This window comes from Scophthalmus maximus, chromosome 13, assembly GCF_022379125.1.
Source record: "Scophthalmus maximus strain ysfricsl-2021 chromosome 13, ASM2237912v1, whole genome shotgun sequence".
NCBI classification, from domain to species: Eukaryota; Metazoa; Chordata; class Actinopteri; order Pleuronectiformes; family Scophthalmidae; genus Scophthalmus; species Scophthalmus maximus.
In genome coordinates, this window is record NC_061527.1 from 17,816,462 (window position 1) to 17,827,788 (window position 11,327).

The window sequence follows — 11,327 nt, forward strand, 5'->3', positions numbered from 1 at the left end:
TAGATTAAGGACTGAATTTAAGTAAATCTGAATTCATTTTATTTTTTGAAGACTGAAACGTGAGAGCGCAATTCTCAGAAGACAAGATCAAGCTCACATTTGAGTCCAGTCTGGAGTGACCATATACAATTCAGTGTGTAATATTAGACTATAGCAGTAAGTGGAGTCCAGTCAACAGGTAGAGCAGCAGAGCAGGGAGCTCCCAGAATGGATTGTGTTAGTGTCTCTAAAGCCCCCGGAGCCACAACACTGACCTTTCCTGTTATGGAAATGTACTGCTGGCTGTTCTAGGCCCACAGCCACACACTGCTTGTTCGAATGGCCACACAGGCCCCCTTCTGCTGCCTGCCCCTTTCCTGAAGACTGCTCTGACTGTTTGTGCTGCTACGTGAACGCGCATTCGCGGAGCATTGTTCAGAACAGAATGGGCACAAAGTGTTCCCCTTTTATTATTATTCTCTTCGTCTTTATTTTGGCAACCTACTGCTCCACAGTATGGTACAACTGCATGGAAATTCACTCTGAACTCCGCATAACAGTCAATAAATAATGCCTGCTTCCATCTCTGTATGTGTTGGAGGTAAACCAGTTCATTTGTGATTCCGGACCAAAGAATACAAAGAGTGCGGGGCTTTCGTTTGTTGTCGCGCAGCTAATTTTTCGAGCTGCTTGCCGCCACAGAGCCTCCCTCTCTCCTGCCCGTCACGGTGATTAGGGCCCAAAATGGGGCAAATGAAGTGACATGTTTTGCTTTGCAATGAAAACAGCGCTGTGTTAATACCTGCACGTGGGGTTGTGTGAGTGCCAGAGCCGTGATGCACTGCTGCAGCCCTGTCCGCCATCATCTGGACTTTCCACGTGTGATGTGATTAGAAAAGCAATTTGCAAGTTGACAATCTGACCCAAAGAAAACACCTGCATTATTAAAACAAAACAAATTACACCATTCAGCCCGAAAGACACAAGACTGAACGTGTCTGAGGCCCGAGTGCATCACATGGATAGATTATTTTCAAACAAATACAGCTTTTGGGAGTAAATCGGAGCACGGCGAGCATGATCCTTATCGTGACGAACAGGCGGCACCAAGATCTCCAGTATTTTTGTTTGACCCACGATCAGGGCTGAAAGGCTTAACTGAACTTAACTGAACATAGCTGAACATAGCTGAACGTGGATTCAGATTAGCAGAAGTACTGTAATTGCAGAGCAGGGTATCCCCTTACATACATTTTGTGTGTCTCAGAACTGTAGTACAGTATCTACATACTAAACTGAACTGTGTGACCTCTTCTGATGGTATAGTTCATCTCACTTTGTAATGCACAGAGCTCAAATATCCAGGGCTTATATCCTAAGCACCCTGAGTTTCTCCAAAGCCTCTCCTTGACTAGGCAAAGTCTTCTGGATAGTTTAAAGTGAAATACACAGCCAGAAAGATGTATATTATATTTGAAATGAAAAAGATTGTGCCCGGGGGAACACTGTTAAAAAACAAGCTACCGTGTGAAATAAATCTTTCTGGATTGATGTGGCTGCGGTGCTAGAGGACTTGGAAGACGTTCAGCAGTTTTTCCACATGTTCTGTATAAATAGGAAATTTCCAAGACAACAATTTTGGCTGGAGAGGTTTGGCCACAAAAGAAGGACCCCCCCCCCCCCTCCCCTGAAGCAGGGGGATCGAACGGCATGACGTAAACAAAGGGTCAGCCCTTCAGCGCGGGTAAAAATAGATTTAACAAACATTTTTCCAGTGGGAATTTGTATTAAATGTAACTTGAAATACCCTAGAAATGCCACCCAGCTTAGCGCTGCTTAAGCCTGTGACTGTCCCACCGTGAGGGCATTCGTCCCCCTGCAAACCCTCGGGGGACAGTAATCGCCCCGCCGGTGTTGGCGGGATGTTAGCGCCGCATAGCTCGGATTGTTTATTATTTGTCACAGAAACTAAGCATGGCACCATAATCCCTAAGCTGTTGGGATGCCCTTTCAGTTTTTTTCGGATGCTGCTGATGTACAATGAGGCCTTCTCATACGATTGTTACGCCACTGAAGCTGAGCTGAAAGTGTTCTGCCCAGAAACCTCTGTGCAGTTTCTCTCGTGGGTTTCAACAGAAACCTTTTTTTTTTTTTAGGGTTGCTACTACCATGTCACATCTCCTCCCTGGTTTTAGTCATGAGTCCCGGTATGACCAGAGGATCTCTCAGGCATGACCGGGGCCCCGTGTAGAAACCAAAGCACCAGCAGCGTAATCTCCCCTTTGCACACTGTTTCTCTCTGGGTTTGCCCCCTTCGGTCTGTCTTTTTCTCCGTCAGTAAAAATAACAAATAATAATAGTAAACTTTATTTATATCGCATAATTCATGAATATGAATAGAGGGTTGAGACAAAAAGCAGGATGAATAAGCCATCAGGTAAACACTGTGTGAAGCAGAATCAACACAACAGGATGAGATTAAACAAAACAATAAATAGGTAAAAAAAAAAAAGAAGAGAAAAGCTGTGGTAAAATCATGTGTCTTAAGGTTTCTTCTGAAAAGGTCGATCGATTTAGAGCCGTACAAAGAAGGAACAACAGCACCTTAAGGTCTGTGTACAGTATATTTTTTGTTCCTCAGTTTCAGAGATCAACAGGTTTTTTCACTTCCGTATGCAAAAGTAGAGCAATTCTTTTGTTTATGCTTCAGTGGACATTTGCTTTCTGTCTGGCTCCTCTGAGTGTTTAACCTTCTCCTTTATTCACTCTCTCTTCCTCAAGGCTGCTGTAACTTTACTCAGCCTCAGACGTCCCCTTCTTCTGCATGTGCTCTGTATTTTTGTTCTTGTTTCGTTTTTTTTTGCGTGTGCAGACTTCGTACACTGCAGTTTATAAAAACAGGATCCATGAGTATAATGATCTAATCCACTGTTTCAAGGAATAATACTTTAACTTGCAAAAACTACAAATAAATGAGTTCAAAATGTCACGTCTGTCTCCCCACTTTTAAATGACTGAGTGGACCAGATATGGTACACATCTGCTGCCAACAGTCACATCTCTACGTCCGTTAAGAATATCGGTGTTTGACACAATTTGTTTATGAGTTGAATTTAGCACCAGCTCAGGATTATTGAAAAAGGACCCGTGGCTATGGAGGCGACCCCCCAAGTGAACGACACGAGTGTTTCAGGCAGATGATACAGTGAGAACCACGCCCCCTCCATTTTGGTGTGCCAGTATTTATTAGCTCCACGGTGACAACTCTGGGCCAACAGTGAGCAGGGACTTGTCTTTTGAAGGGTTGGCCTGCTTAAGCCAAGAACACAAAAGTCTAAATTTGTTCTTTCAACACTTCTCTGTACGTTTCTCACCATCACAGACAGACAGACAAGATTCCAGTGCTGGTGCCAGCCCCAATGTGTGTGTGTGTGTGTGTGTGTGTGTGTGTGTGTGTGTGTGTGTGTGTGTGTGTGTGTGTGTGTGTGTGTGTGTGTGTGTGTGTGTGTGTGTGTGTGTGTGTGCGTGTGTGTGTGTGTGTGTGCGTGTGTGCGTGTGTGCGTGTGTTTGTGCGTGTGTGTGTGTGCGTGCGTGTGTGCGTGTGTTTGTGCGTGTGTGTGTGTGCGTGCGTGTGTGTGTGCGTGCGTGTGCGCGCACACAATTTTGTCAAAGAGAAGGAGGGTGTTAGTGAGTTCAGAGGAGTCGAGAGTTGCGTGAAAAGAGAGATGAAGCAAATGCTCTTTCTCAGTTAGGGCAACATTAACTCTGGGTTGTGCCAAGAGGCAGTGCAGCCATTGGCACAGGACTAACGTGTGTGTGTGTGTGTGTGTGTGTGTGTGTGTGTCTGTGTGTGTGTCTGTCTGTCTGTGTGTGTGTGTGTGTGTGTGTGTGTGTGTGTGTGTGTGTGTGTGTGTGTGTGTGTGTGTGTGTCTGTGTGTGTGTCTGTCTGTCTGTGTGTGTGTGTGTGTGTGGTGTTTGTGTTGTGTGAGAAGTAATTGCACAGAGGAGGGGTGTCTCAGTATTGCATTAGCTGTGCCCTTATAAAGATGGGAGCAGGATATGCAGTTCTCTTACTGAAATACCATATTAAACAAACACCAAGCAGTGGGTGGTGAGACAGTGTGTGTGTGTGTGTGTGTGTGTGTGTGTGTGTGTGTGTCCGTGAGACGGTGTATTTGTCTGTGTGAGGCCTTTACTGGCTTTAGGAGCTGGAACACCACAGTCCTCTTGATGTAAAAATAGACTGTATATACTTACAGACTTACAGTCTCTATATGCTCTGTATAGACAGTGACGGGATTCAAGCCCAGTTACCTTCTATGTGTGTGCAGGGGGACAGTCTAATGTGCACTAATGCTGAAGAATTATGACGTGCTGTTAAAGAATAATGAACGCATCAGTGTCACTGTTGCAGCAATAGATATTAAAGTTATAATCCTTGGGATTTCAGTCCTGGTTGATTTGGCAACACACCTGGTTAATGGTGGTAAGAGCCAGGGGATTGTCATTGATAGAGCTCCCCTATGACTTTAGGAGAGTGAATATTAAACAGTCAGGCTGATATTACTGAAAAGAAATAAAAAACATTAACACTAGATTATAGGATATAAATTCCTTGTTCCCTGTGAATTCTGTTTGCATATGAAGGCAACTTGGATCCTGTACTTGAATGAAGGACCCACTGAAAATAAAAACTTCTATGTCCAGAGGTTATCACAGAATGCAAAAACATTGAACGGCAAATGCAAAAAAATAAATGATTATATGAAGATCTTAAAAAGTTATGTGCATATTTCATATGTACATATTTTTTATTGTCAATTTGATGTTTGTTTTTTAATATTCAATCAGCAAATCAGATTTAATAATTCAATAATACTTTAGCTGCTGCTCTCCCTGCCTCACTTTCCAGAAAGGCTCATGAAAGGGTAGGAAGGTTTGCTCTCCCTACCTCAGGCTTCCCACATATGCATGTGGAAGGGCAGGGAGGTCCCAGAACAGAGCCACACTGCCAAATATAACTGATTACGAATATTGAAATGAGTTCAGTCAGTGGTCCTGACTGAACTATGTCTTCATTTTAAAACAATGTTTTAAAGCTGAAATGATCTCCGTCCACGTAAGCATTTTAGCTCTATATCATTATCAATCCTTGTCCATACTTACACACCTGAAAACATATATATCACCTGACTATTCACGTACACTGGCCTGGTGCGAGCCAGTGGAAACAGGAAGCAGATTTTCTTACTCTGCAGTTGGTTCCTTAGTTAAAGAGAATACAACAAGGGATTTATTTTCTTGGAGCCACGACGAGTTGGAACTATGACTTAAAGTAAGATGTTCCCTCCTCTGCTGGTAGTCAGGTCGTGTTTGAAAGGACCAATCAGGAAGCGAATGTGGGTGACAGCGTCATTGTTTTAAAATCTCTCAGTTTTTGCAATGGCAGCATTGGTGTTTTAAAAGGAAAATGTACCAATGTGGATGTTGCCCTAGTTTCTTCGGCAGCTTAAGATCAAACTGACCTTTACAAGAGGAAAGCTGGTGTACTGCTCCTTTTCCTTTTTCCTCTTCCTTCTTCCTTTCCTCACTCCCTCCTCTTCTCTTCTCTCCTCTCATCTCTCTTAAGGTCACAGTTCAGCATGTGTGTGGCTCACTCCATCAGCTGCAGGCAGCTGGCCCGGGTTGACCCCAGCGGTATGGTCCACACGCACGCACGCACCCACACCCACACACACACACACACACACCGCACACACCAAAAGAGGCAGGCTCAGCAGAAACAGTTTAGACAAACCAGAAGACAGCACACAGACCTGCGCACGACACACACACTGAATGTTTGTTATGTCTGTCCGACTGGTATTGTGTGAATCAGACCCCATGCCGAGCGTCTGATACACTTCCACTGCCTTTGTGAACCATGTAGCCGGGTGCTTCCATGCTTCTTCTTTATAGACGAAGAACATATGGACATTAAATCACTGGGTGGACTAGACTCCTCAAACGACGCAGGAGACATGATTGAAGATCAACCGGACGGGATAACAAACCTGGTTAGGATCAGACTCTCATTTCTTGTCCACAATACTAATTTTCTTTCTGACCAACCAACCAACCAACCAACCAACCAACCAACCAAGACTCATGTCCAGCCTGTTTTTATGACCTCACATTGCTTTTGTTGCGTGATTGCAGCATCACTGATCACTATCATAGGCACGATGGGCTTTTAAGGCGGTGGGGTCGACTCTAACCACCTGGTAGAAAATCAGATAGATCCGTCTTTCTAGTGTCACAATAGTAAAATACATGTACTGACACCCACTGAGCCAAAACTCTGTATAAGTACATCATCAAGCTGCCACTTGTAGTATAGCATGAGCACTGGAAACATGGCGAAACTTGCCAAAGGGAACAAAATCCACAAATCAACACCTCTAAAGCTTACAACTTACATGTTATATCTTGTTTGTTCATCCAGTCTGTACATTTCTCTGTTGCTCTCCTGGCGACTTCACACGGCCCATGTAAAACCACAAATTGTTGTTTTCATGGTTCGTTTTTCTGTGTTAAACAATCAAGATACAATGTGTTGATCAGTGAGCTTTAGCGGTGCTGTTAGGCAGATTTTGTCACCCTGTACAACCTAGTTGTTTTCAGGCTTTATGCATAGCTGCTCTGAGCGATTGCAGGATTCATCTTTTAAACTCAGCTTGTCCTTCCAGTTTAGGCTGCATACTGTACAGTAGTCAATCGGCTGCTTTAAGTGAGGCTGTGCCTATAGGTCTATGTGAGCGTGTTCAGTGACATCTTTGTTTGAGGCCCTGATAAGAAAATAGGCTTCACTCAGAGACGAGAAAAAGAGTTACGCAAACGTGTCTGTAGCACTGAAGTGGTTCTCTCTGTAGTTTCTCACCAGTGGGTGAGCTGACAGTTGCTTTCTGCGGCTGGAACCAGCGGAACATCTTTACTTAGGGTCCTAACATTGTGTTTTTTTGTGCGTGTGTATGTGTGTGTGTGTTTGCACATGTGCGTGAGCGTGCATATAGGGTTCTTCGCAGACGTAGTCGTGGTCGTGTGCCAGCGGCAGGGATCTCTGGGAGCAGACCCAGGCAATGATGTCATTGCCAGCCAGACCAAGGAGCCGCACAAATCTGTGACACTGTGTCTTCGAAGGAGATGGAGCCAAGCACAGTGTGTGTGTGTTAACATAGTAACAGTTTATGTGTGTCCATGGTGTGGACATGCCTATTGTCGATTGTCTGTGCCTGGTGTGAGTCAGTCACACTCTTCCTGCATGCTCTAGCCTTCAAAAGATGACCCCCTAAAGATTGTTCATGTGTGTGTTTGTGTGTGTGTGTGTGTGTGTGTGTGTGTGTGTGTGTGGGATTCTCTCATATGGAGAGAGAAAAAAAAGGGGCTGTTTTTCTCTCTTTCAGGTTTATGGCAACTTAAGTTTAAAGCTGCTGTGAGTTGGATGTCGGGGGAGAGGCGATGACAGTCTGATGGTCTAATCCAATAGGTCTTTTCATATGGTGGAAACAGCCGAATTCACCATGGCGATTTTCCCATTTCTCGTCGACCTGACACTAGTTCCTCTGAGATGTATGGGGCCCGTCTGATGCTTTCCATGTCATATTTGTTTCTGTTTGGCTAGTGAGGGGAGGGGTGAAGCAGGGAGCCAGAGAGAAGAATCATTGAAGTGCGAGCCAGTGTTTATGTTTGTGTCTGGGTTTCCCTCTCGCTCTCTCTCCCTCATACCCACAACAGCAAGCTTGATTTCTTTTCCCTCCTTCCCCCTACCTGCCTCCCTCGCGGCCTCCCACTCTCAAATACAATTCAAGTCAGCCCCAAATGAACCTGCCCTTCCTCGACTCTCCCTCCTCCCTGCTGTCTCCCTATGCACCTGCCAAACTTTACTCTTCAGCCAATGTTTGTTCTCCAGTCTGGCTCTTGGCGTGGTCCGTCTGGACGCTGAGGAGGAGGAAAACCCATCAGGTGGCGCACAGCTGGGAGGAGCCGCAAGGCCAGGAAGAAAGAGCGCCTGTGGTACGGGCCTCGGGATTTTCCATTGGAACAGCCGAAACCCAGACGTCTGCGCAAGCTTTATCAGGAAGGAGTTTGTTCCAAACGCACACACACTGCACAACAACACACATAGAGAATTCCGACTGGAGGAGGTGTGTGTAAAATTATGGAAATTTCAATAGCCTGGTCGACTCGTGCCAACTCTCCTTCTCTTTTCTGTCTGTGCATGTGTTTGTGTGATTGTGACTAAATTGAATCGGCACTTCTGTTTTCAGAAGGCAGGTTTCAGATAACTACCCATTCCCCTGTCTACTTCTCTTTCTACCCAAACACATTAGCACCCACAGCGCTGCTCCAATAAGGCCTCTCACCTCTGTAATATGAGGGTCACCCCACACTGACTTTAACTCATTTCACCTCATTTCGTAGCTTCAGAGTTACCCCCAGGGTCATTACACTGAGACACACTGCCCTGCTGACCTGCCTGTCAACACCCGGAGACATGCAAAACCTCCACCACCACTCTGCGGGAGACTACAAAAAATTATAAATGTTGAAAAATACAATTCAATATATGAAGACATAGATTAAGATATATAATAGGATACCATACATATATGGCAAATGGCCTGTATTATATACCTATTCTCTAGTCTTATGGACCACCCAAAGCGCTTTACAGTACATTCAACCATTAACACAAACACACACACACACACAAACACATTCATACAGCGTTTCTATGCATAGCACTTTATGTCTTGCCCAAAAACACTACAGCACACGGTCCAGACGACCTGGTGTCGAACCGTCAACCTTCTGGTTAGCCAGAATGCCCATGTCTGCAATTTGTACAATATCAGTATTTTTTCTAATATTCTAATTCCAGCCTCAGTTTGAAGCTTTTTTTTTCTGAATGTGCAGGTTTTTATTCTGACTTACCGAAAGCAATGGAAACAACATCATTTCCAGATCAGGTTAGTTGTGCGTCTCAAGCAAATGTCGTAGGTTTGGTCCCACACATTCAGTAAGAATGGAAGACAAATTACTGTAACAGTCAAGACGGCTGGTCATTTACCACAAGGCCACAATGTTTGGTACCTGAGCTTTACTGTAAAAGTAATAAGGGGCACGTGTGTATTGTCAGACTCCTACTGTTGAAAGTGACAGCTTAGTGTTTGTTTTCAAGTTAAAAATGGTTGTATGCTTGCGTTCAAAAATGTTTCTCCCTGTTGCATTTTTAAATATCAGGCCTGTAATCTGCCATACCAGTGAACCAAAAATTACAGGAACCATTTTTACCAAACAACTTAAAAAAAGATTCCTCTAACTGTCTTGCTATATGTCACCTGGGAATTTTGCTGCAGATCACAACTGAGAAAAAGTAAACCTTTGGCCTTTTGGTTTACACTTTGTGTCCACCTCTGCACCAGCTGCGGAGCTCTGAATCTCCGCTGTGCATAGAATCACCTTGTGCAGCCAACTGTATCCCCTCTAACTCTCACCACACCTCTTCTGATCAGGCTGGGATTCCCAGCGAGTTCACACACCGTCTGCATCGCTGTCACCTCCCACATCCACCGTGGTTTGTTCTGCTGTGGCGAACGTGTAACTGCTCATGAGTCAGTTAAACTATGGCGGAGACATGCTGTGGTTCGCTGATCTTTACGGCCTCCCTGCTGAGAATCCATATGAGAGAGACCCCCACGATGTGTCACTCGTAACCACAAGGACACAAACCTGAAATCTATGTCTAATCTCTCGTTTATGAAGAAGTGATACTACACTTAAGAGCTTCATTTGTATGGTGAGATACTTATCTGAACAAGGTCTATTATGGCGTTGAGACAGAACAGACTGATGATTCATCAATAACTGCATTATGAAAATAAGTTATTTTAGCCTCTATGTTAAATCCCTTTATAGTGCAATTATAAACCAATGTATTTCCAGGCTAAAAAAGAAATAAAGAATTAACTAAGAATGTCAAGTTATGAAAAATGTATTTAACCGACAGCTTGTGTATTAACTATATCATTTGCGTGTTGTCTTTTTCAGATTAGTCTGATTTGTTTGACAATACAGAATGTCTAAAGCCATGCCAGCAGCTCTGTGAGCCTGTAACCGTGGTGCCTCGAGCTAAATGCTAACGTCAGCATGCTCATATTCTTAAAACCAAGTTACCATTGTACGTTTGACATGTTCAACCATTGTAGTTCAGCATGTTGGCATCCCTGATTAGCACGAAAATTAAGTGTGTAGCATGTTCATGCACGTGTAAATGTGCTTTTCCATGCACCATAGGCATTTTTTCATGATAATGGGAATAATCATTTTAGCTCTTACCTACTGAGCGCACCCGTCAACTACATGAACACTTTGACACTTTGAAAGAAGGAGTGAGTCATTTCGAGCTCTTCAAACCAGAACTTACTAGTTTCCCAGATATTTGTTGGGACTAAGTTAAGATTTCCATCCCTAGAGACATGCTGCAAGCATGGTTCAAAACTGTCTGATCATATGACGGTTCATGTTTGATGCCACCATCTTTTTCACAATGTCCCTGTGCGCCCAGATCTCAGATAATAAAGTTGTCATAAATGGCAAATGTCATTTAAAGGATCTGCAGTTTGGTGTGAATATATCTCCTTTAACAGCAGACAGAAACATTGAATGAGGTCTAATTTAAAAATGTTCATCGGGCGTTCTTCGAAAGTGCTCCGCGTACGATTTTATTGAACCCCTTGTAACCTTTAAAAAGCCACAGCATTTACTTAAAATGTCATTATGTGGAGCCTTGTCATCTCTCTCGCTCCCATGGGTCTGAGCAGTGCGGTAGAGGGGGTCCCGCTGTTGAAACACAACTCAGGAGATCGTCATAGATGCAAAGCAGAGCACAAACATGGACCCCACGCAGTGTGTGGGCCGTGTGCCGCTCGTCACCTTCTCAGCTGTGAGGGGGAATCTGAAACTACTGGTGGGGAAAGGAAAACCCTCATTTCAAAGTGTGTGTGTAGTGTGTGTGTGTGTGTGTGTGTGTAGTGCGTGTGTGTGTGTGTGTAGTGCGTGAGCGAGCGAGCGAGCAACGACAGTTGATAACAGAGTTTTCAGAGTAGTTGGTGGTCTCTATCACGCCCACACATTCTCTTTTTCAGGTCTGAGGCTGCTTCACTTCTTTGACGTAAATCTTTTACTTTCTCTGACCCACAGTGAAATTGCATGTCAGACGTGCGTTACATCTGTCCATAAGTCAAACTTTATTTTTTATCACTGCTCAGGTGGAGCATGATTCACTATTGCGCTAAAAATAGTGGATT

At 44.2% G+C, this 11,327-nt stretch overlaps 1 long non-coding RNA gene across 13 annotated transcripts in view; it reads left to right on the forward strand.

Moving 5' to 3' along the window:
- Positions 1-9,994, forward strand: part of LOC124850922 — a 52,119-nt gene extending 42,125 nt beyond the window's left edge. For 11 of the 13 annotated variants that reach the window (XR_007031993.1, XR_007031994.1, XR_007031996.1 and 8 more), the window contains 2 exons: positions 5,609-5,676; positions 7,032-9,994. This is a non-coding gene — a long non-coding RNA (uncharacterized LOC124850922). Of the gene's footprint in view, positions 1-5,608; positions 5,677-5,937 lie in introns of all 13 variants that reach the window. The other 2 variants (XR_007031999.1, XR_007032002.1) reach the window with 2 other exon arrangements.
- The last annotated feature ends 1,333 nt before the right edge of the window (positions 9,995-11,327 follow it).